The sequence below is a fragment of the Medicago truncatula genome, chromosome 5 (assembly GCF_003473485.1).
Source record: "Medicago truncatula cultivar Jemalong A17 chromosome 5, MtrunA17r5.0-ANR, whole genome shotgun sequence".
In the NCBI taxonomy this organism is placed as follows: Eukaryota; Viridiplantae; Streptophyta; class Magnoliopsida; order Fabales; family Fabaceae; genus Medicago; species Medicago truncatula.
In genome coordinates, this window is record NC_053046.1 from 22509141 (window position 1) to 22532469 (window position 23329).

At 39.1% G+C, this 23329-nt stretch overlaps 2 non-coding genes across 2 annotated transcripts; one reads left to right on the forward strand and one right to left on the reverse strand.

Annotated features, from left to right (window-relative positions):
- Nucleotides 1-553: 553 nt before the first annotated feature.
- On the reverse strand, nt 554-660 carry LOC120580750 (small nucleolar RNA R71). Its single transcript, XR_005646507.1, has one exon. It is a non-coding gene; the product is annotated as a small nucleolar RNA R71 (small nucleolar RNA).
- An 11754-nt stretch (nt 661-12414) lies between these two features.
- On the forward strand, nt 12415-12521 carry LOC120580753 (small nucleolar RNA R71). The gene has a single exon (XR_005646510.1). It is a non-coding gene; the product is annotated as a small nucleolar RNA R71 (small nucleolar RNA).
- Nucleotides 12522-23329: the final 10808 nt, after the last annotated feature.

Consider the following 23329-nt stretch of genomic DNA (forward strand, 5'->3'; position numbering starts at 1 on the left):
TTGATTAACTCTCTCTTTGTGATTAGAACTCTCTTCTCTTCCTCTTTTCTTCTTCTTCTTTCTTTGTATTACCACTAACTTCTTGGGTTCTCGATTTCTTATGCGAAGAAGTAAAAGTCTCGGAGAATTTATTCCTGAGATCGAAAGATATTTGCATAAGAAAAAGAGAGAGGCACAAAGTAATATCGCTATGGCTGAACGCACTCTCAAAGAGTATGCTACTCCTTCAACGGAAGAGCCACAAGCTATTATCGTGTACCCAACGGTTGAGGGTAATAACTTCGAAATCAAGCCTGCACTACTCAATTTGGTGCAGCAAAATCAGTTTTCTGGATCACCCACTGAGGATCCAAATCTCCATATTTCTTCCTTCCTTAGACTCAGTGGCACCATAAAAGAGAACCAAGAAGTCGTAAGACTTCATCTCTTTCCCTTTTCCTTAAGGGATAGAGCTAGCGCTTGGTTCCATTCCCTAGAAGTCGGTTCCATCACTTCATGGGACGATATGAGGCGTGCATTCCTTGCCCGATTTTTCCCCCCATCTAAAACTGCTAAACTTAGAGATCAAATCACGCGGTTCAATCAAAAGGATGGGGAGTCTCTCTATGAAGCGTGGGAGCGTTTCAAGGAAATGCTCAGACTTTGTCCCCACCATGGCCTAGAGAAGTGGCTTATAGTCCACACGTTTTATAATGGCTTGTCATATACCAATAAGATGTCTGTTGATGCAGCTGCAGGTGGAGCTCTAATGAACAAAAACTACACGGAGGCTTATGCCTTGATTGAAGACATGACTCAAAATCACTACCAATGGACCAACGAGAGAGCCGTAACCGCTCCTACTCCCTCTAAGAAAGAGGCAGGTATATACGAAGTCTCTGAATATAACAACCTTGCTGCTAAGGTTGAGGCATTAACCCAAAAATTTGAAAAACTTAATGTTAATGCTGTCGCACCTTCTTCTGCATCCCCTCCCTGTGAAATCTGTGGTATATCCGGTCATATCGGTGTTGATTGTCAGTTAGGTAGTGCTGCCAATATTGAGCAACTGAATTACGCTCAATATAACCAAGGAATGAGGCCAAATCAAAATTTTTACAAAAATCCTCAAGGTTCCTATGGACAAGCAGCACCACCTGGCTATACAAACAACCAGAGAGTGGCTCAGAAATCAAGTTTGGAGATTTTGTTGGAAAATGGCATAGCTGATCAAAATAAAAATCTTCAAGAACTGAAAAACCAAACGGGATTTCTGAACGACTCTCTCTCCAAGCTCACTACCAAGGTTGATTCTATCGCCACACACACCAAAATGCTTGAGACCAAATCTCCCAAGTAGCCCAACAAGTGGCCACCTCTTCTCAAACACCAGGAGTCTTTCCTGGTCAACCTGAAACAAACCCCAAAGCCCATGTCAATGCTATTTCTCTTGGGGGTAGTAAGTTAGAAGAGACCGTTATTAAAGCCAAAAGTGTCAAGGGAGAGAATGTTAAGCTTCTAGGTGAGACGGATACGACAAAGAAACCGCTTAATAAGAACAAAAGCCTTAACCCATTAAGGCTTACTAAGCTCAACTTGGAGGCCCAATTCGCTAAATTCTTAAACATACTTAAAAAGATTTGCATTAAGATTCCCTTTGCTGAAGCTTTGTCTCGTATGCCTCTATACGCCAAGTTTTTAAAAGAATTTTTCAAAGAAAAGGGCTATAGATCACAAAGAGACAATAGCTTTAACTAGGGAAAGTAGTACAATCGTCAAGAAGCAACCCCAAAAGCTTAGAGATCCAGGTAGTTTTGCCATCCCTTGTGTGATAGGGAAAGAGACCGTTGACAAAGCCTTGTGTGACTTAGGAGCCAGTGTTAGTTTGTTGCCTTTATCCCTCTTTAATAAGATGGGAATAGGAGAGTTGAAACCTATCGAGATGATATTAAAATTGGCTGACCGTTCGGTCATCCTGATAGCCGGATACGTTGAAGACATCCCCGTTAAGATAGAAGGGACATACATCCCAACTGACTTTATGGTTGTTGACATCGAGGAAGACCACGATTGCCCTATGATACTAGGAAGACCCTTCCTCGCCACTGCGGGTGCTATAGTTGATGTTAAGAGTGGTAGGATAGTTTTTCAAGTGAGTGAAGACATGGTAGGATTTGAGTTTGAAAACATTAAGGAAGGTCCCGCCCTTTATTATTGCAATATGGTCAAAGAACATGATGTGAAAGAACGCTTTTTAGCGTCATCTACACAATACAACATCTTTGACCCTTTCTAATGGACACTTTCTTTAACGTCAAGCTAATGACTATAAAGAAGCGCTTCGTGGGAGGCAACCCACGCATTTAACTGCTTTTGTTTTGTTCTTGTTATTTTAAGTATTTTGTAGGTGATTGTCCGAGTAGGATTCAAGAAAACAGAAAATTTTGAAGCCTCGTCCTCCAGAATCTTGGCACGGCCCATGCTCACACTGGCACGGCCGTGCCAGACCTTGACTACCCAAAACAGGCCATTGTTCCAGAAAGTTGGCACGGCCGTGCCCGACCATCAGGTAGGTATAACCACACCTTTTGGCCTTCTTCTTCCCTCATTCTCCACCACAAACATCTCTCTACATCCAAACTTCTCTCTAAAACCTCCATATCCACAAAACCCTAAACCTCCATTTATATCCTAAAAACTCACCAATTCACAAAATTTCTCCACCCAACCAACCCCAAACACCATTCCAATCATAAACCCCCAATTAAAAACAACTTTCATACATCCAAACCAACATCACCCAAATTCGTAACCCCTCCTACCCTAACCCAAAAACCAGAAATTCTTTACCAACTTCCATAACCCAACCCCTAAAAATCACTTAAACCTTCACCACAACACTACACCAACCTTTTCCACCAAAACAACCCAACCACAAACCATCACCGCCATCACACCACTAAAGCAAGGTCAAGGTAATGGCTTCAAAGAGAAGTGGAAAAGAAGTTGGAAGCTCATCAGGGGGACCTCCCCCGAAGAAGAAAGCGCAAGCCAAGAATCATGGCATCACCTTCAGGGACAACAAGCAAAGGGATAGGTACAAAATTCTAATCTCTAAACCTTTACATCCTTGTAGGTACCCTGATAACCATGACTTGAATAAGCTAGGAATTAAAGATAATGTGTTTAATCTGCTAGAAAGGTTAGGATGGGTTGATATGTTGAGACCTATGAGAGAGTATGAGAATTTCACCTATGAATTTTTAAGTTCTATTGTTTTTACGAAAGATAGGTTGAATTTTGATAACCCTAACCATAGAGTTTCTTTCCGGCTTATGAATATTGATTATGAGATGTCTCTTCAACACTTCTGTGATGAGATGGGCTTCACAAATGCGGGGTTCATCCACGACTCTTGGGATCAAAATTTAAAACCGGTTGACTATCAACCCGCTGCCTTTTGGGAGCGAATTACAGGTCTTGACCAGTTTAACACACGTGCCAACAAAGCTAGCAACATTCACAACCCCGTACTTAGGTACCTTCAAAGGGTTATGGCTTGCACTATTTGGGGAAGGAGTGAATTAGGGAACAATAGGAGTGATGAACTCTTCATGCTTTGGGCTATGCTGCACAACCACCCCGTTAACACTTGTTTTTACTTGCTTGACTACCTTTCCCTTATAGGAAATAGGTCCGATAGTAGGGGAGAAATAGTAGTTGGTGGTATCATAACATACATAGCTAGGCGGTTAGGCGTGAGTGAAGATCAAGGGATAAACAAGATTGAGGGTAACAATAGACTAAACATAGAAACCCTTATCTCTATGAATTTCATAAAACCCCGAATCCCCTTTGTTTATACACTCAAGATCAATGTGCCCACTTTGATTTTATTGCCTAACCCATCTCGGACTAACACCGAGGTGGAAGAAAATTTGTTGTATGTTAATGATGACCCACAGGTGCACATAGAACAACATAATGAAGAAGCGGAAGGTGCACACTTGCACCAAGAAGAGGAAGGTGCACAAATGCACCATGATGAGGACCACCATGACCATGATGAAGGTGAAACAAATGAAAATGCAAGATGGGCATGGATGAATACCGAGGTCGAAAGGATAAGCACCGAGGAACAAAGGCAAGGTGTTGAATTAATGGGAATAAGGAACGATGTCCAAAGGGGCAACCGCATATCCGAAGAAAATAACCAAATGCTTCGGAACATGATGCACCACTTTCACCTCCAAGGTCCTCCATATGGACCTCAATGATAAAAATGTGAGCTTTCCTCTTCCTCTATTCCCTTCTTTCTCTTTCCCCTCATTCTTCTTCTTCTTCTTCCTCTCCTTCTCTTTTATTTTTCTTTTATCTTGAATCATTGAGGACAATGCTTCTCCTAAGTGTGGGGGGAGCCAAATAAAGTGTCTTTAGTCGTAGTGTTTCCAAACTCCCTTGAACTTTATTCTTTTGTATAGTTTTATTGTAAAAGGCATGGTCAAGTAGCTAATTCTTATTGAAAATATCATGACACAAAATTTTCATTGTCTCCTCTTATTTGGTTGATTCTTGTACATGAAAGCAAACTCTTGTGTTTTAAGTCTTCTTGATATACCCACATCTTGTTTTAAAGTGAATAAAATTCTCCAATGAGAAAAACACAAAGTTGCTTCCCTTGAGTAAATGTATGACTAGGTATTTTAAGGAAACGCGTTTTAATCTTAGTGGTGCATTAACCTTTAAAGATTCTCAAAGTGCCAGTAGTATAAGTTAGTACAAGGGAGTTCATAAAAAGCCAAAAAGCCAAATAAATTCCAAGATCTCATCATTGAATCTAGATTGGGGAAGGAGGTAGGTCCTCCGACTTCCTACGTGAAGATGATCGTTATCTTGAGAAAAACTTTGAAAAGCATCATTGAATCTAGATTGGGGAAGGGGGTAGGCCCTCCGACTTCCTACATGAAGATGATGTTTTAAGGGGCACCATTGAATCTAGATTGGGGAAGGGGGTAGGCCCTCCGACTTCCTATGTGAAGATGTTGTTCCTTAAATAAAGAACTTAAATGTGCAAATGGCAAAGAACAAAAATTCTCAAATACTCCCATCTTTCTTATACGAATTATAGAAGGAATCTTTCTTGGTTGGTTTAGTGCTAGGATTAGACCATGTTTCCTCATAATGCCTATTTTATACAGGAGCAAGAAAAGGGTTGGACTTCACACACACACTCACTTAAAAACTTGATCGTTGGGTTGAATAAAAATTACAAGAAATGCTTGAGTTTGTGATTAGTGTACATTTGGGATTTAAGCCCTTGAGGAGACATGTGCTTTAATCGAATTGTCATTTGATAAAATTATTTGTGCTACTACGTTTATGCCTTTTGCTTGAGGACAAGCAAAGATTCAAGTGTGGGGGAGTTTGATGAGTCATTTATTGACTATTTTAATATGCTTTTTAGTCTAGTTTTATTTAGATTTTATTTTATTTTATATTAGTATTATTTCCTTTTTAGGATAGTTTACTTTAAATTGCATTTTATTTTATTTCAGGAATGAATATTGGATGGATTGAGTCTTGGAGCAAAAGAAAGGGACTTGGAGCCGATTGGATGCAAAAATATGAAGATTGAGAGACAAAAATATGTCTCCCCCAAGTCAGAAGCCTAGCACGGCCCGTGCTAGACTTGGCACGGCCGTGCCACCTTCCAGAGTCACTTTTGCTGCTTTTGCTTAGATTTTAAGCTACTCTATTTTTAGCCCGAATGTAATAGCTTAGATTTTAAGTCGAACAAATGCTATAAATAGAGTAGCCATCCATCACAAATATTCATCTTTACTTGGAATACAATAAGTGACAATTGCTTTTCTAATTAAAGTTCTTTTCCTTTTCCTTTATTTTCTCGTCATTTACTTTTATGCTTTCTCTCTTCTCCCCCATGTCTACGATGAACATGAGTGAGTAGACTTCTCCTTGTCTTGGGATTGTTGGATAAGTCTAAATGACATAATCCTAATCAAACCAAGCTCTAAGCCTTAATCTTATGTAACCCTAATTTCTTATCTAAATTCATCGCTTTAACATGGATCAACCATTATCAAACTGTGGAAACGAAAGTGGAGGGTTTGATAATTGTTTATCCATTATTCCAAATATCAATTCATAAAACGAAAGTGGAGCTTTGATATTCGAACAAGTGAATTTAGACAAGGATTGCAAAGTCAGCGAAATAGGCTTTGCAATCTTTGAGACATATAGTTTCGATCTTCAAGGGAACTAATAACACTCAAGTCAGCGAAATAGGCTTGGTTGTTAGAGGAACCAAAATCTAATAGTAATCAAGTCAGCGAAATAGGCTTGGTTGCTAGAGGAACATAAGAGAAACTGTCTTGTGAAATTAGGTCTAGCATAACATTATAAGCTTATAGTTTTGGTTTGAGAAGGACTTGTTATTTAGATGAAACCAACGATCCCAAGGCTCTTTTTATATTATTAATTTTCAATCGCTTGAAAACCCCCAACTTACAATTCTTTTCTCTTCAATTCAATTAACCTTTGGAAATGATTAGAAGAGAAAAGAATTGTAAGTTGGGGGTTTTCAAGCGATTGAAAATTAATAATATAAAAAGAGCCTTGGGATTGTTGGTTTCATCTAAATAACAAGTCCTTCTCAAACCAAAACTATAAGCTTATAATGTTATGCTAGACCTAATTTCTCAAGATAGTTTCTCTTATGTTCCTCTAGCAACCAAACCTATTTCGCTGGCTTGATTACTATTAGATTTTGGTTCCTCTAACAACCAAGCCTATTTCGCTGACTTGACTGTTATTAGTTCCCTTGAAGATCGAAACTATATGTCTCAAAGATTGCAAAGCCTATTTCGCTGACTTTGCAATCCTTGTCTAAATTCACTTGTTCGAATATCAAAGCTCCACTTTCGTTTTATGAATTGATATTTGGAATAATGGATAAACAATTATCAAACCCTCCACTTTCGTTTCCACAGTTTGATAATGGTTGATCCATGTTAAAGCGGTGAATTTAGATAAGAAATTAGGGTTACATAAGATTAAGGCTTAGAGCTTGGTTTGATTAGGATTATGTCATTTAGACTTATCCAACAATCCCAAGACAAGGAGAAGTCTACTCACTCATGTTCATCGTAGACATGGGGGAGAAGAGAGAAAGCATAAAAGTAAATGACGAGAAAATAAAGGAAAAGGAAAAGAACTTTAATTAGAAAAGCAATTGTCACTTATTGTATTCCAAGTAAAGATGAATATTTGTGATGGATGGCTACTCTATTTATAGCATTTGTTCGACTTAAAATCTAAGCTATTACATTCGGGCTAAAAATAGAGTAGCTTAAAATCTAAGCAAAAGCAGCAAAAGTGACTCTGGAGGGTGGCACGGCTGTGCCAAGTCTAGCACGGGCCGTGCTAGGCTTCTGACTTGGGGGAGACATATTTTTGTCTCTCAATCTTCATATTTTTGCATCCAATCGGCTCCAAGTCCCTTTCTTTTGCTCCAAGACTCAATCCATCCAATATTCATTCCTGAAATAAAATAAAATGCAATTTGAAGTAAACTATCCTAAAAAGGAAATAATACTAATATAAAATAAAATAAAATCTAAATAAAACTAGACTTAAAAGCATATTAAAATAGTCAATAAATGACTCATCAAACTCCCCCACACTTGAATCTTTGTTTGTCCTCAAGCAAAAGGCATAAACGTAGTAGCACAAATAATTTTATCAAATGACAATTCGATTAAAGCACATGTCTCCTCAAGGGCTTAAATCCCAAATGTACACTAATCACAAACTCAACCATTTCTTGTAATTTTTATTCAACCCAACGATCAAGTTTTTAAGTGAGTGTGTGTGTAAGTCCAACCTTTTTCTTGCTCCTGTATAAAATAGGCATTATGAGGAAACATGGTCTAATCCTAGCACTAAACCAACCAAGAAAGATTCCTTCTATAATTCGTATAAGAAAGATGGGAGTATTTGAGAATTTTTGTTCTTTGCCATTTGCACATTTAAGTTCTTTATTTAAGGAACAACATCTTCACATAGGAAGTCGAAGGGCCTACCCCCTTCCCCAATCTAGATTCAATGGTGCCCCTTAAAACATCATCTTCACGTAGGAAGTCGGAGGGCCTACCCCCTTCCCCAATCTAGATTCAATGATGCTTTTCAAAGTTTTTCTCAAGATAACGATCATCTTCATGTAGGAAGTCGGAGGGCCTACCTCCTTCCCCAATCTAGATTCAATGATGAGATCTTGAAATTTATTTGGCTTTTTGGCTTTTTATGAACTCCCTTGTACTAACTTATACTACTGGCACTTTGAGAATCTTTAAAGGTTAATGCACCACTAAGATTAAAACGCGTTTCCTTAAAATACCTAGTCATACATTTACTCAAGGGAAGCAACTTTGTGTTTTTCTCATTGGAGAATTTTATTCACTTTAAAACAAGATGTGGGTATATCAAGAAGACTTAAAACACAAGAGTTTGCTTTCATGTACAAGAATCAACCAAATAAGAGGAGACAATGAAAATTTTGTGTCATGATATTTTCAATAAGAATTAGCTACTTGACCATGCCTTTTACAATAAAACTATACAAAAGAATAAAGTTCAAGGGAGTTTGGAAACACTACGACTAAAGACACTTTATTAGGCTCCCCCCACACTTAGGAGAAGCATTGTCCTCAATGATTCAAGATAAAAGAAAAATAAAAAAGAAGGAGAGGAAGAAGAAGAAGAAGAATGAGGGGAAAGAGAAAGAAGGGAAGAGAGGAAGAGGAAAGCTCACATTTTTATCATTGAGGTCCATATGGAGGACCTTGGAGGTGAAAGTGGTGCATCATGTTTCGAAGCATTTGGTTATTTTCTTCGGATATGCGGTTGCCCCTTTGGACATCGTTCCTTATTCCCATTAATTCAACACCTTGCCTTTGTTGCTCGGTGCTTATCCTTTCGACCTAGGTATTCATCCATGCCCATCTTGCATTTTCATTTGTTTCACCTTCATCATGGTCATGGTGCTCCTCATCATGGTGCATTTGTGCACCTTCCTCTTCTTGGTGCAAGTGTGCACCTTCCACTTCTTCATTATGTTGTTCTATGTGCACCTGTGGGTCATCATTAACATACAACAAATTTTCTTCCACCTCGGTGTTAGTCCGAGATGGGTTAGGCAATAAAATCAAAGTGGGCACATTGAGCTTGAGTGTATAAACAAAGGGGATTCGGGGTTTTATGAAATTCATAGAGATAAGGGTTTCTATGTTTAGTCTATTGTTACCCTCAATCTTGTTTATCCCTTGATCTTCACTCACGCCTAACCACCTAGCTATGTATGTTATGATACCACCAACTACTATTTCTCCCCTACTATCGGACCTATTTCCTATAAGGGAAAGGTAGTCAAGCAAGTAAAAACAAGTGTTAACGGGGTGGTTGTGCAGCATAGCCCAAAGCATGAAGAGTTCATCACTCCTAGTGTTCCCTAATTCACTCCTTCCCCAAATAGTGCAAGCCATAACCCTTTGAAGGTACCTAAGTACGGGGTTGTGAATGTTGCTAGCTTTGTTGGCACGTGTGTTAAACTGGTCAAGACCTGTAATTCGCTCCCAAAAGGCAGCGGGTTGATAGTCAACCGGTTTTAAATTTTGATCCCAAGAGTCGTGGATGAACCCCGCATTTGTGAAGCCCATCTCATCACAGAAGTGTTGAAGAGACATCTCATAATCAATATTCATAAGCCGGAAAGAAACTCTATGGTTAGGGTTATCAAAATTCAACCTATCTTTCGTAAAAACAATAGAACTTAAAAATTCATAGGTGAAATTCTCATACCCTCTCATAGGTCTCAACATATCAACCCATCCTAACCTTTCTAGCAGATTAAACACATTATCTTTAATTCCTAGCTTATTCAAGTCATGGTTATCAGGGTACCTACAAGGATGTAAAGGTTTAGAGATTAGAATTTTGTACCTATCCCTTTGCTTGTTGTCCCTGAAGGTGATGCCATGATTCTTGGCTTGCGCTTTCTTCTTCGGGGGAGGTCCCCCTGATGAGCTTCCAACTTCTTTTCCACTTCTCTTTGAAGCCATTACCTTGACCTTGCTTTAGTGGTGTGATGGCGGTGATGGTTTGTGGTTGGGTTGTTTTGGTGGAAAAGGTTGGTGTAGTGTTGTGGTGAAGGTTTAAGTGATTTTTAGGGGTTGGGTTATGGAAGTTGGTAAAGAATTTCTGGTTTTTGGGTTAGGGTAGGAGGGGTTACGAATTTGGGTGATGTTGGTTTGGATGTATGAAAGTTGTTTTTAATTGGGGGTTTATGATTGGAATGGTGTTTGGGGTTGGTTGGGTGGAGAAATTTTGTGAATTGGTGAGTTTTTAGGATATAAATGGAGGTTTAGGGTTTTGTGGATATGGAGGTTTTAGAGAGAAGTTTGGATGTAGAGAGATGTTTGTGGTGGAGAATGAGGGAAGAAGAAGGCCAAAAGGTGTGGTTATACCTACCTGATGGTCGGGCACGGCCGTGCCAACTTTCTGGAACAATGGCCTGTTTTGGGTAGTCAAGGTCTGGCACGGCCGTGCCAGTGTGAGCATGGGCCGTGCCAAGATTCTGGAGGACGAGGCTTCAAAATTTTCTGTTTTCTTGAATCCTACTCGGACAATCACCTACAAAATACTTAAAATAACAAGAACAAAACAAAAGCAGTTAAATGCGTGGGTTGCCTCCCACGAAGCGCTTCTTTATAGTCATTAGCTTGACGTTAAAGAAAGTGTCCATTAGAAAGGGTCAAAGATGTTGTATTGTGTAGATGACGCTAAAAAGCGTTCTTTCACATCATGTTCTTTGACCATATTGCAATAATAAAGGGCGGGACCTTCCTTAATGTTTTCAAACTCAAATCCTACCATGTCTTCACTCACTTGAAAAACTATCCTACCACTCTTAACATCAACTATAGCACCCGCAGTGGCGAGGAAGGGTCTTCCTAGTATCATAGGGCAATCGTGGTCTTCCTCGATGTCAACAACCACAAAGTCAGTTGGGATGTATGTCCCTTCTATCTTAACGGGGATGTCTTCAACGTATCCGGCTATCAGGATGACCGAACGGTCAGCCAATTTTAATATCATCTCGATAGGTTTCAACTCTCCTATTCCCATCTTATTAAAGAGGGATAAAGGCAACAAACTAACACTGGCTCCTAAGTCACACAAGGCTTTGTCAACGGTCTCTTTCCCTATCACACAAGGGATGGCAAAACTACCTGGATCTCTAAGCTTTTGGGGTTGCTTCTTGACGATTGCACTACTTTCCCTAGTTAAAGCCATTGTCTCTTTGTGATCTATAGCCCTTTTCTTTGAAAAAATTTCTTTTAAAAACTTGGCGTATAGAGGCATACGAGACAAAGCTTCAGCAAAGGGAATCTTAATGCAAATCTTTTTAAGTATGTTTAAGAATTTAGCGAATTGGGCCTCCAAGTTGAGCTTAGTAAGCCTTAATGGGTTAAGGCTTTTGTTCTTATTAAGCGGTTTCTTTGTCGTATCCTTCTCACCTAGAAGCTTAACATTCTCTCCCTTGACACTTTTGGCTTTAATAACGGTCTCTTCTAACTTACTGCCCCCAAGAGAAATAGCATTGACATGGGCTTTGGGGTTTGTTTCAGGTTGACCAGGAAAGACTCCTGGTGTTTGAGAAGAGGTGGCCACTTGTTGGGCTACTTGGGAGATTTGGTCTCAAGCATTTTGGTGTGTGTGGCGATAGAATCAACCTTGGTAGTGAGCTTGGAGAGAGTGTCGTTCAGAAATCCCGTTTGGTTTTTCAGTTCTTGAAGATTTTTATTTTGATTAGCTATGCAATTTTCCAACAAAATCTCCAAACTTGATTTCTGAGCCACTCTCTGGTTGTTTGTATAGCCAGGTGGTGCTGCTTGTCCATAGGAACCTTGAGGATTTTTGTAAAAATTTTGATTTGGCCTCATTCCTTGGTTATATTGAGCGTAATTCAGTTGCTCAATATTGGCAGCACTACCTAACTGGCAATCAACACCGATATGACCGGATATACCACAGATTTCACAGGGAGGGGATGCAGAAGAAGGTGCAACAGCATTAACATTAAGTTTTTCAAATTTTTGGGTTAATGCCTCAACCTTAGCAGCAAGGTGGTTATATTCAGAGACTTCGTATATACCTGCCTCTTTCTTAGAGGGAGTAGGAGCGGTGACGGCTCTCTCGTTGGTCCATTGGTAGTAATTTTGAGCCATGTCTTCAATCAAGGCATAAGCCTCTGTATAGTTTTTGTTCATTAGAGCTCCACCTGCAGCTGCATCAACGGACATCTTAGTGGTATATGACAAGCCATTATAAAACGTGTGGACTATAAGCCACTTCTCTAGGCCATGGTGGTGACAAAGTCTGAGCATTTCCTTGAAACGCTCCCACGCTTCATAGAGAGACTCCCCATCCTTTTGATTGAACCGCGTGATTTGATCTCTAAGTTTAGTGGTTTTAGATGGGGGAAAAAATCGGGCAAGGAATGCTCGCCTCATATCGTCCCATGAAGTGATGGAATCGACTTCTAGGGAATGGAACCAAGCGCTAGCTCTATCCCTTAAGGAAAAGGGAAAGAGATGAAGTCTTACGGCTTCTTGGTTCTCTTTTATGGTGCCACTGAGTCTAAGGAAGGAAGAAATATGGAGATTTGGATCCTCAGTGGGTTTCCAGAAAACTGATTTTGCTGCACCAAATTGAGTAGTGCAGGCTTGATTTCGAAGTTATTACCCTCAACCGTTGGGTACACGATAATACCTTGTGGCTCTTCCATTGAAGGAGTAGCATACTCTTTGAGAGTGCGTTCAGCCATAGCGGTATTACTTTGTGCCTCTCTTTCTTATGCAAATATCTTTCGATCTCAGGAATAAGTTCTCCGAGACTTTTACTTTTTCGCATAAGAAATCGAGAACCCAGGAAGTTAGTGGTAATACAAAGAAAGAAGTAGAAGAAAAGAGGAAGAGAAGAGAGTTCTAATCACAAAGAGAGAGTTAATCAAATTAGTTTAATCCCCGGCAGCGGCGCCAAAAACTTGATAAAATAAAACCGCAAGTGCACGGTCTTACCGAAGTAGTATAAAAGAGTATCGTTCCGATAGGGAGTAGTTCAATTCAATTAACCTTTGGAAATGATTAGAAGAGAAAAGAATTGTAAGTTGGGGGTTTTCAAGCGATTGAAAATTAATAATATAAAAAGAGCCTTGGGATCATTGGTTTCATCTAAATAACAAGTCCTTCTCAAACCAAAACTATAAGCTTATAATGTTATGCTAGACCTAATTTCACAAGACAGTTTCTCTTATGTTCCTCTAGCAACCAAGCCTATTTCGCTGACTTGATTACTATTAGATTTTGGTTCCTCTAACAACCAAGCCTATTTCGTTGACTTGACTGTTATTAGTTCCCTTGAAGATCGAAACTATATGTCTCAAAGATTGCAAAGCCTATTTCGCTGACTTTGCAATCCTTGTCTAAATTCACTTGTTCGAATATCAAAGCTCCACTTTCGTTTTATGAATTGATATTTGGAATAATGGATAAACAATTACCAAACCCTCCACTTTCGTTTCCACAGTTTGATAATGGTTGATCCATGTTAAAGCGGTGAATTTAGATAAGAAATTAGGGTTACATAAGATTAAGGCTTAGAGCTTGGTTTGATTAGGATTATGTCATTTAGACTTATCCAACAATCCCAAGACAAGGAGAAGTCTACTCACTCATGTTCATCGTAGACATGGGGGAGAAGAGAGAAAGCATAAAAGTAAATGACGAGAAAATAAAGGAAAAGGAAAAGAACTTTAATTAGAAAAGCAATTGTCACTTATTGTATTCTAAGTAAAGATGAATATTTGTGATGGATGGCTACTCTATTTATAGCATTTGTTCGACTTAAAATCTAAGCTATTACATTCGGGCTAAAAATAGAGTAGCTTAAAATCTAAGCAAAAGCAGCAAAAGTGACTCTGGAGGGTGGCACGGCCGTGCCAAGTCTAGCACGGGCCGTGCCAGGCTTCTGACTTGGGGGAGACATATTTTTGTCTCTCAATCTTCATATTTTTGCATCCAATCGGCTCCAAGTCCCTTTCTTTTGCTCCAAGACTCAATCCATCCAATATTCATTCCTGAAATAAAATAAAATGCAATTTAAAGTAAACTATCCTAAAAAGGAAATAATACTAATATAAAATAAAATAAAATCTAAATAAAACTAGACTAAAAAGCATATTAAAATAGTCAATAAATGACTCATCACTCTCCTCTTGGTCTTCTCCCTTCTATGGCTTTTTCCTCCTTTTCCAAATACGTACAAAGTGTTTTTCTAAAACTAGGTTTTCTCTTTTATATCTCTTCCTAATATCTTATCTTATCTCACTTTCCCCCCCAAAACTCTCTAAAATCTCAAAACAACCCTCAACTAAATATTTTATTTTATTTTCAAATCTTATTTTATTTAACAATAAAATAAGTCTCATAATCTCATCAAATCATAAAAACACATCAAAATCATCCAAATCATCTAAATCGTCATAAATCAACAAAATTCACACATATATTATATAAATATAATATAATCGTCTAAACTCGATTAAATAATTAATTAAACGAAAGTGGGCGTTACAACTCTCCGCAACTTAAAAGATTTTCGTCCTCAAAAATTTACCTCAAGCAAACAACTCTGGATAAGACTCCAGCATCTTACTCTCTAGCTCCCACGTCAAGCTTTCACCAGTCACTTCATCACAAACAATTCTAACAAGGGATATTTCTTTGCCTCTCAACGTCTTCACTTTCCGATCATCAATCCTCACCGGTAAAGTCTCTACCGTAAGGTTGTCTCTAACTTGCACATCATCACTCTGGATCACATGAGATGGATCCGGAACATACTTCCGAAGTTGCGACACATGGAAAACATCATGCAAATTCGAAAGATGCGGTGGTAATCCCACTCGATACGCCACCGTTCCAACTCTTTCCGATATCTGATACGGACCAATAAATCTCGGAGTCAACTTCCTTGACTTTAAGGCACGTCCAACACCAGTCACAGGAGTGACTCTCAAAAACACGTGGTCTCCTTCTTGAAACTCAAGATCTTTTCTGCGCTTATCATGATAACTCTTTTGTCGACTCTACGACGCTTTCATTTTCTCTTGAATCATCTTAACTTTCTCAGTAGTCTGCTGAACAATCTCTGGTCCTAAGACCACTCTTTCACCTAACTCAAACCAACACAACGGAGTTCTGCATCTCCGACCATACAAAGCCTCAAAAGGTGCCATTCCAATACTAGAATGATAACTATTATTGTATGTGAACTCAATCAACGGAAGATGTCTATCCCAAGTTCCTCCTTGCTCAAGAACACACACTCTCAGCAAATCCTCTAGTGACTAAATTGTCCTCTCCGACTGACCATCTGTCTGCGGATGATACGCCGAACTCAATCTCAACTTCGAACCCAAAGCCTCTTGCAAACTTTTCCAAAATCTAGAAGTAAATCTTGGATCTCTATCTGATACAATGCTCGAAGGAACACCATGTAACTTCACAATCTCTTTGATATAAATCCCTGCCAACTAGGCAACAGGGAAACTAATATTAATCGGTAAAAAATGAGCCGACTTCGTCAATCTATCAACGATTACCCAAATTGCATCGTTTTCTCTAGGAGTATTCAGCAAACTCGTTACAAAATCCATGGATATACTATCCCATTTCCACTCTGGCACATCTAAAGGTACCATCATACCAGCAGGTTTCTGATGCTCAATCTTCGACTTCTGACAAACTAAACAGGAATACAAAATTGTGCCACATCACGTTTCAATCCAGACCACCAGAAAATCTTCTTTAAATCGTGATACATCTCTGTAGCTCCCGGATGAATACTCTAGCTACTTCTATGACTCTCTTCAAGAATCATTTTCTTCATCTCTTCATCGTCAGGAATGCAAATCCGACCTCGGAATCTCAACACACCATGGTCATCGACTTTGAAGTCACCATCTTCAGTCTAATTACTAGCAACCAATAAGTCTACAAACTAGACATCAACTTTCTGTGCCTCTTTAATACTCTTCAGAAATTCACTATCAATCTTCAGCATTCCCAGTTTCACACTATGAGGTGACCATTCACAAACCAAACTCATATCTCTAAACTGTTCAAGTAATTCGAACTCTCTAACCATCATAGCGGACATATGCAATGTCTTCCTGCTCAAGGCATCTGCAACAACATTAGCTTTACCTGGATGATAATTCAAACCAAAGTCATAATCTTTCAGCAATTCTAGCCATCTACACTGTCTCATATTCAATTCTTTCTGGTCGAACAAATACTTCAAGCTCTTGTGATCACTAAACACCTCAAACCTCGAACCATACAAGTAATGTCTCCATATCTTCAATACAAAGACCACAGCTGCCAACTCTAAATCGTGCGTCGGGTAATTCTTCTCATGAATTCTCAACTGTCTTGAAGCATAAGCTACCACTTTACCATCTTGCATAAGTACACCACCTAAACCCAACTTGGACGCATCACAATACACTACAAAAGGCTCATCGGACTTCGGCAAAATCAAAACTGGAGCTGTCGTCAAACGTTTCTTCAATTCACTGAAACTGTTCTCACATTGAACATCCCACACAAAAGCTTTACCTTTACAAGTCAACTGTGTTAGCAGAAGTGCTAACTTGGAAAATCCTTCAATAAATCTTCGGTAGTAACCAGTCAAACCCAAGAAACTTCTAATCTCTGTAACTGACTTAGGAGTCTCCCATTGCGATACCGCTTCAACTTTAGACGGATCTACTGCAATACCATCACCAGAAATAACATGGCCAAGAAAACTTACTTCTTTCAATCAGAATTCACACTTAGATAATTTAGCATAAAGCTTCTTCTCTTTCAACACTTGCAAGACAATCTTCAGAAGCTCAGCATGTTCTTCTTCAGTCTTGGAGTAAATCAAAATGTCATCAATGAAAACAACTACGAACCAATCCAAAAATGCATGGAAGATGCGATTCATGTACTCCATAAACACTCTAGGTGCATTGGTCACACCGAAAGGCATAACTTTATATTCATAGTGACCATACCGCGTTCTGAAAGTTGTCTTCTGCATATCTTCATCCTTTACTTTAATCTGGTGATAACCTGACCTCATATCAATCTTGCTGAAAACACGTGCACCCACTAACTGATCCATAAAATCATCAATTCTCTGAAGTGGATACCTATTCTTGATAGTAACTTTGTTCAACAGACGATAGTCAATACACAATCTCATGCTACCATCTTTCTTCTTCACTAGCAAAACTGGCGCTCCCCAAGGTGAAACACTTGGTCTAACAAATTTCTTCTCAAGCAAGTCTTCTAACTGTTTCTTCATCTCAGCTAACTCGGAAGCATACATACGATAAGGTGCCATCAACACCGGCTTCGTTCCAGGAACAAGATCAATAGAAAACTCGACTTCTCTCTCAGGAGGCACGTCAGGAATTTCATCTGGAAAAACTTCAGGAAAAGCGTATACCACTTGTAGCTTATCAATTACCGCTTGATTCTCGATAGATAAAGAAGCCATCAAAGAATACATCAAAATACCATCGCGTTCCAGTTGCTTCAGCTGCTTAGTAGATAAGAACTCTGCACCACTTTCCTCTTCGACGGAAGAGAAATACACTGACTTGCTAAAACAATTGATATGAACATGAATGTACTCTAACCAATTCATACCCAGAATCACATCCATACCGCTCAGAGGTAGACAAACTAAATCCATTTCAAAATCACGACCAAACATAGGTAAAGGACATCTCAAACATACGAGAGAAGTAGTCACCGAACCCTTAGCTGGAGTTTCGACAACCATCTCTCCATTCATATCAGACAAATCAAGACCCAAAGCAGAAACACAATCGAAAGCAATAAAACAATGCGTAGCACCAGTATCAATAATAGCAACTAATGGAGTATTATTAATATAACAAGTACCTCTGATCAAACGATCCTCATTCTCTGTTTGAGTACCAGCCAGAGCAAAAACTCGAACCGTAGTAGGCGCCCTCTTAGGCTGCTTGCATTGGGATCCAATATGACCCTCCTCTTTGCAATTAAAGCACACGATGCCAGCATGTTTGCAATCAGCTAATGTGTGACCCTTCTTGCCACACCGGAAACACTTCTTCACCTCCTCAGGACAAGCAGTACTCTTATGGCCTTTCTCACCACAATTGAAACAAGTAATCTCAGCAGGAACATCTTTTTTCTTAGGCCTTCTCTCCTCGACCATCCTCTGTTTGCCCTTATCAGCAGGGGCACTATAGGGCTTAGGGCGACTCTGCTGGCCCTTAGTCTTCCGCTCATTAACAACCTTGTAATGAGCCTTGGTGTCCTCCTCGTAGATTCTGCAGGTATTCACCAAATCTGGAAAAACTCGGATCTGTTGGTATCCGATCGCCCTCTTAATGTCAGGCCTCAAACCATTCTCCAACTTGATGCATTTCGAGAACTCAACAGTCTCAGCAGTATAATGTGGATAGAACTTTGCCAACTCCACGAACTTGGCAGCATACTCGGTCACAGACATGTTTCCTTGCTTTAGCTCAAGGAACTCGATCTCTTTCTTCCCACAAACATCTTCCGGAAAGTATCTTCTCAAGAACTCTCTCCTAAACACAGCCCAAGTAACAGCAACTCCATCTTGCTCAAGGTTAGGTAGGAGGCTAACCCACCAGTCATCAGCTTCCTCAGCTAGCTGATGCGTACCAAATCGTACTTTCTGAACCTCAGTGCACTGCATCACACGGAAAATCCTCTCCATCTCCTTAAGCCACGTCTGGGCTCCATCAGGGTCATATCTTCCTTTGAAGGTTGGAGGATGATTCCTCATGAAAGTCTCCAACATCCTAGTCTCAGCATTCACACCAGCATTCGTGTTAGTTTGTTGTCCCACAGCTTGGGCAACAGCTTGTAGAGCAGTAGCTAACGCAGCATCGTTTCTTCCAGCCATTTCTGATATTCTACAACAAGTAGCAACAACAACATGAGATAGTAATACAAATATTACTAAGACTCGACAAGACTCTTCTAATTGGCCGGACGGACCGACCTGCTCTGATACCAATTGTAACACCCCGTTTTCCCAACGTAAAAATTTTCTAAACAATTATCAGAGTAAACATCACAAACGGGATATCACATTCAAACATAATCGCAAAACACTTAAATAACAATTTAACTTTCAAGAAAATATCTTAAACATTGCAGCGGAGTTAATTCAAAAATCCATAAATCTTTTTGGCACGTAGGCCCCATCAAAATATCTCAAACAGTTAATCAACATCATAAAAATATCATAATTGTTCACGTAAGAGAATGAAGCATGCATATCATAAAACCCCATCTCGTTACGTATCAGAGCGACTTAGACGACTCAGTGAGGCAAGGCCACTCACGACAGCACAACAGCAACTAAGTTCGATCACCTGCAAGTTACTCATACGAAGAGCAACATTTCCAAGCAGAAGGGGTGAGATTTCACAAAACAATAATATTAATCAATATAATTCAAAATCATAATTAACAACACAAACAATCTTAATCAACATTGCATCTTTGATAAACAATTATCAAGTAATCACATCATTTCAATCATCATCAATAACATAACATCTTTTGACTCGACAAATGCGACAATGCAAATCTAAACCTCTTTATGCATGTGGTACCAATCAGGGCATGAGCCCCCAACATCATAGTCTTAATATACTAATAAGGCATCGTGGTGAGGACAAAGCTCAATTCCTGTTGAGGACAAAGCTCCAGGGCATGAGCCCCCAACAAAGTATGCTAATGCATGGACTCAATCAATCTAAAACAATCTTAATCAACATCTCAATATGCATCCAATAATTTGGAGCTCAACAACATCTTATTCCAGGTTCAATCTTGTTCTAATTCATCCTCTAATCTTTAATACACAACTAAAGGCACTCAAAAGCATCTAAGGTTCAACTCAAAAGTCAAAATTATAAAATTCGACAAGCTCTCTGGTCATGCTCGCTATGGCGAGTAAGGTTGCTCGATGTGGCGAGCTACGATATGTAACTCGTGAGGCGAGGGGTAATGGCTCGCGTGGCGGGCGATGAACTTCATCACTCGCGAGACGAGGATCATCGTTCGCCAGGGCGAGCGATGAATGTTGGCTCGGGCAGAATGCAGTTTTCTTCAAAAATTCATCTAAACTCATGGTTAAAAGCCTAATTTCGATTCCAGAATTCATTCTATTCATATTCTAAGGTCATAGGATAGTTTCTACATCAATCTAATCAATTTTTACCGTTTGATCATCAATTTTAGGGATTTGACCTAGTTTTCGGTTTCTCCAATTCAATCCTAATTCTTGCTAATTAATCATCAGAATTATACTAATTAACATTACTTAATCATTAGTCTCACCCTTACCTTGTTAGATGAAAATCGCAGCTCTCCTCTTGGTCTTCTCCCTTCTATGGCTTTTCCCTCCTTTTCCAAAGTTTTGATCGTACGTACAAAGTGTTTTTCTAAAACTAGGTTTTCTCTTTTATAACTCTTCCTAATATCTTATCTTATCTCACTTTCTCCCCCAAAACTCTCTAAAATCTCAAAACAACCCTCAACTAAATATTTTATTTTATTTTCAAATCTTATTTTATTTAACAATAAAATAAGTCTCATAATCTCATCAAATCATCAAAACACATCAAAATCATCCAAATCATCTAAATCGTCATAAATCAACAAAAGTCACACATATATTATATAAATATAATATAATCGTCTAAACTTGATTAAATAATTAATTAAACGAAAGTGGGCGTTACATTCATCGCTCGCCATAGCGAGTAATTCCTCTCGCCTCGCGAGTAAACCCAATTGTCGCTCGCCATAGCGACCTACCCAGCGAGAAAATTATGATTTTGTGGATTAATGTTAGGGGTCAAGTTTTATATGGTTTTAAGTGCCTTAACATGTTTAGACATGATTAGGCAAGTCTTTGGATCAAATTTGGGCATAGGGAAGTTAAAAATAGGATTTTTGAGTGAAAAATGTCAAAACTCCCGAGAGCCATCAGTTTTAGCTCGCCACGGCGAGTACCTTGTTCGCCATAGCGAGTAGCCTTTTATGGAACTTGCCATAGCGAGTAGAGTGGCTCACCTCGCGAGTTACTTACTGGCAGTCAACCTTGTTTAGGGTTCTTGCGATCTTTTTCGCACGTAACGTTCTGAGTTGGTCTTTGGGGTAGGAATGAAAGTTGTTTATTATTATGTTGTTGTTCAGTGAGTCTGAATTATTATGAATGTTGTTGTTGGATAATTTGAGATACATATATTATGTGAATATTGTATGATATAGAAATATTGTTGTTCATATCATTCAAGTTGTTGTTGTTGATGTTGTTATGTTACAAGTTGTTATTGTTGTTGTCCATACTGTTGTTGATTGATAAATATCGCCAAGTTGCAAGTTTGTTGTATTAAGTTGTTGAAGTCATCTAAGTTGTCAAAGCGGTCTAAGTTGTTTAAGTTGTTGGTTGTTGAGTCCATGCATACTCATTAAAGTTAGGGGTTTGATGCCCTGTGAGCCTATTTGCTCTATAAGTTGGGGGCTTGATGCCCTGTGAGTATATTTATACTCTATATGTTGGGGGCTTGATGCCCTAGTTGGTACCACATGCATGATTAAGTTGTTGTAGTTGCATTGTCGAGATGATGTCGTTGTTGTTGCATTGTTGAGTTGATGTCGTTGTTGTCTCTTTGTCGTTGTTGTTAAGTTGTCAATTATTGTAACACCCCGTTTTCCCAATATACAAATTTCTTAAACAATTATCAGAGTAAAAACCATAAACGGGATATCACATAGAAACGTAATCCAAAACAGTTAAATAATGATTTAACCTTCACAAATATCTTTAACATAGCAGCGGAAAATCATAAACATAAATCATAAACGTTTTCGGCACGCAGGCCCAATAAGTATCTCAAAAGAGTTTATCAAAACATAAGCAGTTCACGTAAAAGAATGAAGCATGTTATAGCATTAAACCCCATCCCGTTACGTATCAGAGCGACCTAGACGACACAGTGAAGGCAAGGCCAACTCACGAAGCAACTGCACACTAAGCACGATCACCTGCAAGTTACCCATACGAAGGGCAACATTTTCAAGCAGAAGGGGTGAGATTTCATAATAAAATAACATTAATCAATGTAATTGTGAATCATAAATTAACATCAATCATTCCATTATTAACTTTGCATAAATGCTAAACAGTTATCACGTAATCACATATCCAATCATTATAAACAACATAACATAATCAAATAACACTTATCACATAATCACATATCCATTCATTATCAACAAGGCATCTTAATCATGACAATGTGACAATGCTCCTAGACTCCTTATATGCATGTGGTACCAATCGTCATCATAAGTATTAATATACTTTAATCGTGCGGAGGACAAAGCTCCTATAAAACGTGCGGAGGACAAAGCTCCTAATTTTCGTGGTGAGGACTAAGCTCAATGATATGCTATGCATGGACACATATGAACAAAACATCATAATCATCGTAATCATGTGCATTCAATAACTTGATGCAAAACGTCATCATTTTCCTTATATTCATATATAAACATTGCATACTCAGTTAAATAACAGCAGCAGCATAGTCAAGTCGCATAACAGCTAGGAGATATCAATATATCAACAACAATTTACTAGAATCATAATCATTTCAATTATATCTTACATATTGCATAATACCTTAATCATGCTCAAATAATATCAACTTAACTCAATAGCTTTACAGACTGCATTAAACGTTATCATAAGGTTTCATTACCAATTAGGGGTTCACTCTGGACTAAAAAGTGCGACACAGATCGCACAAACACATAATCAAGTTCATCCTGGTTGTACTCGCGAGGCGAGAGTACTTACTCGCCATGGCGAGCACCACTCAACTCACAAACTAAGCTTGTTCTAGGTTCCCTCTGATCCTACATTCATTCCTAATCAATACTAGGTAAGTTCAGGTACTCAAAGGCATACAAGATTCAACTAAAAAGGTCGAAACACGAAATATGACATGCACTCTGCCTAAGCTCGCGAGGCGAGGAAGGTTGCTCGCCATGGCGAGTTGCACCAAACAACTCGCGAGGCGAAGGAAAGGGGCTCGCGTGGCGAGCGATGA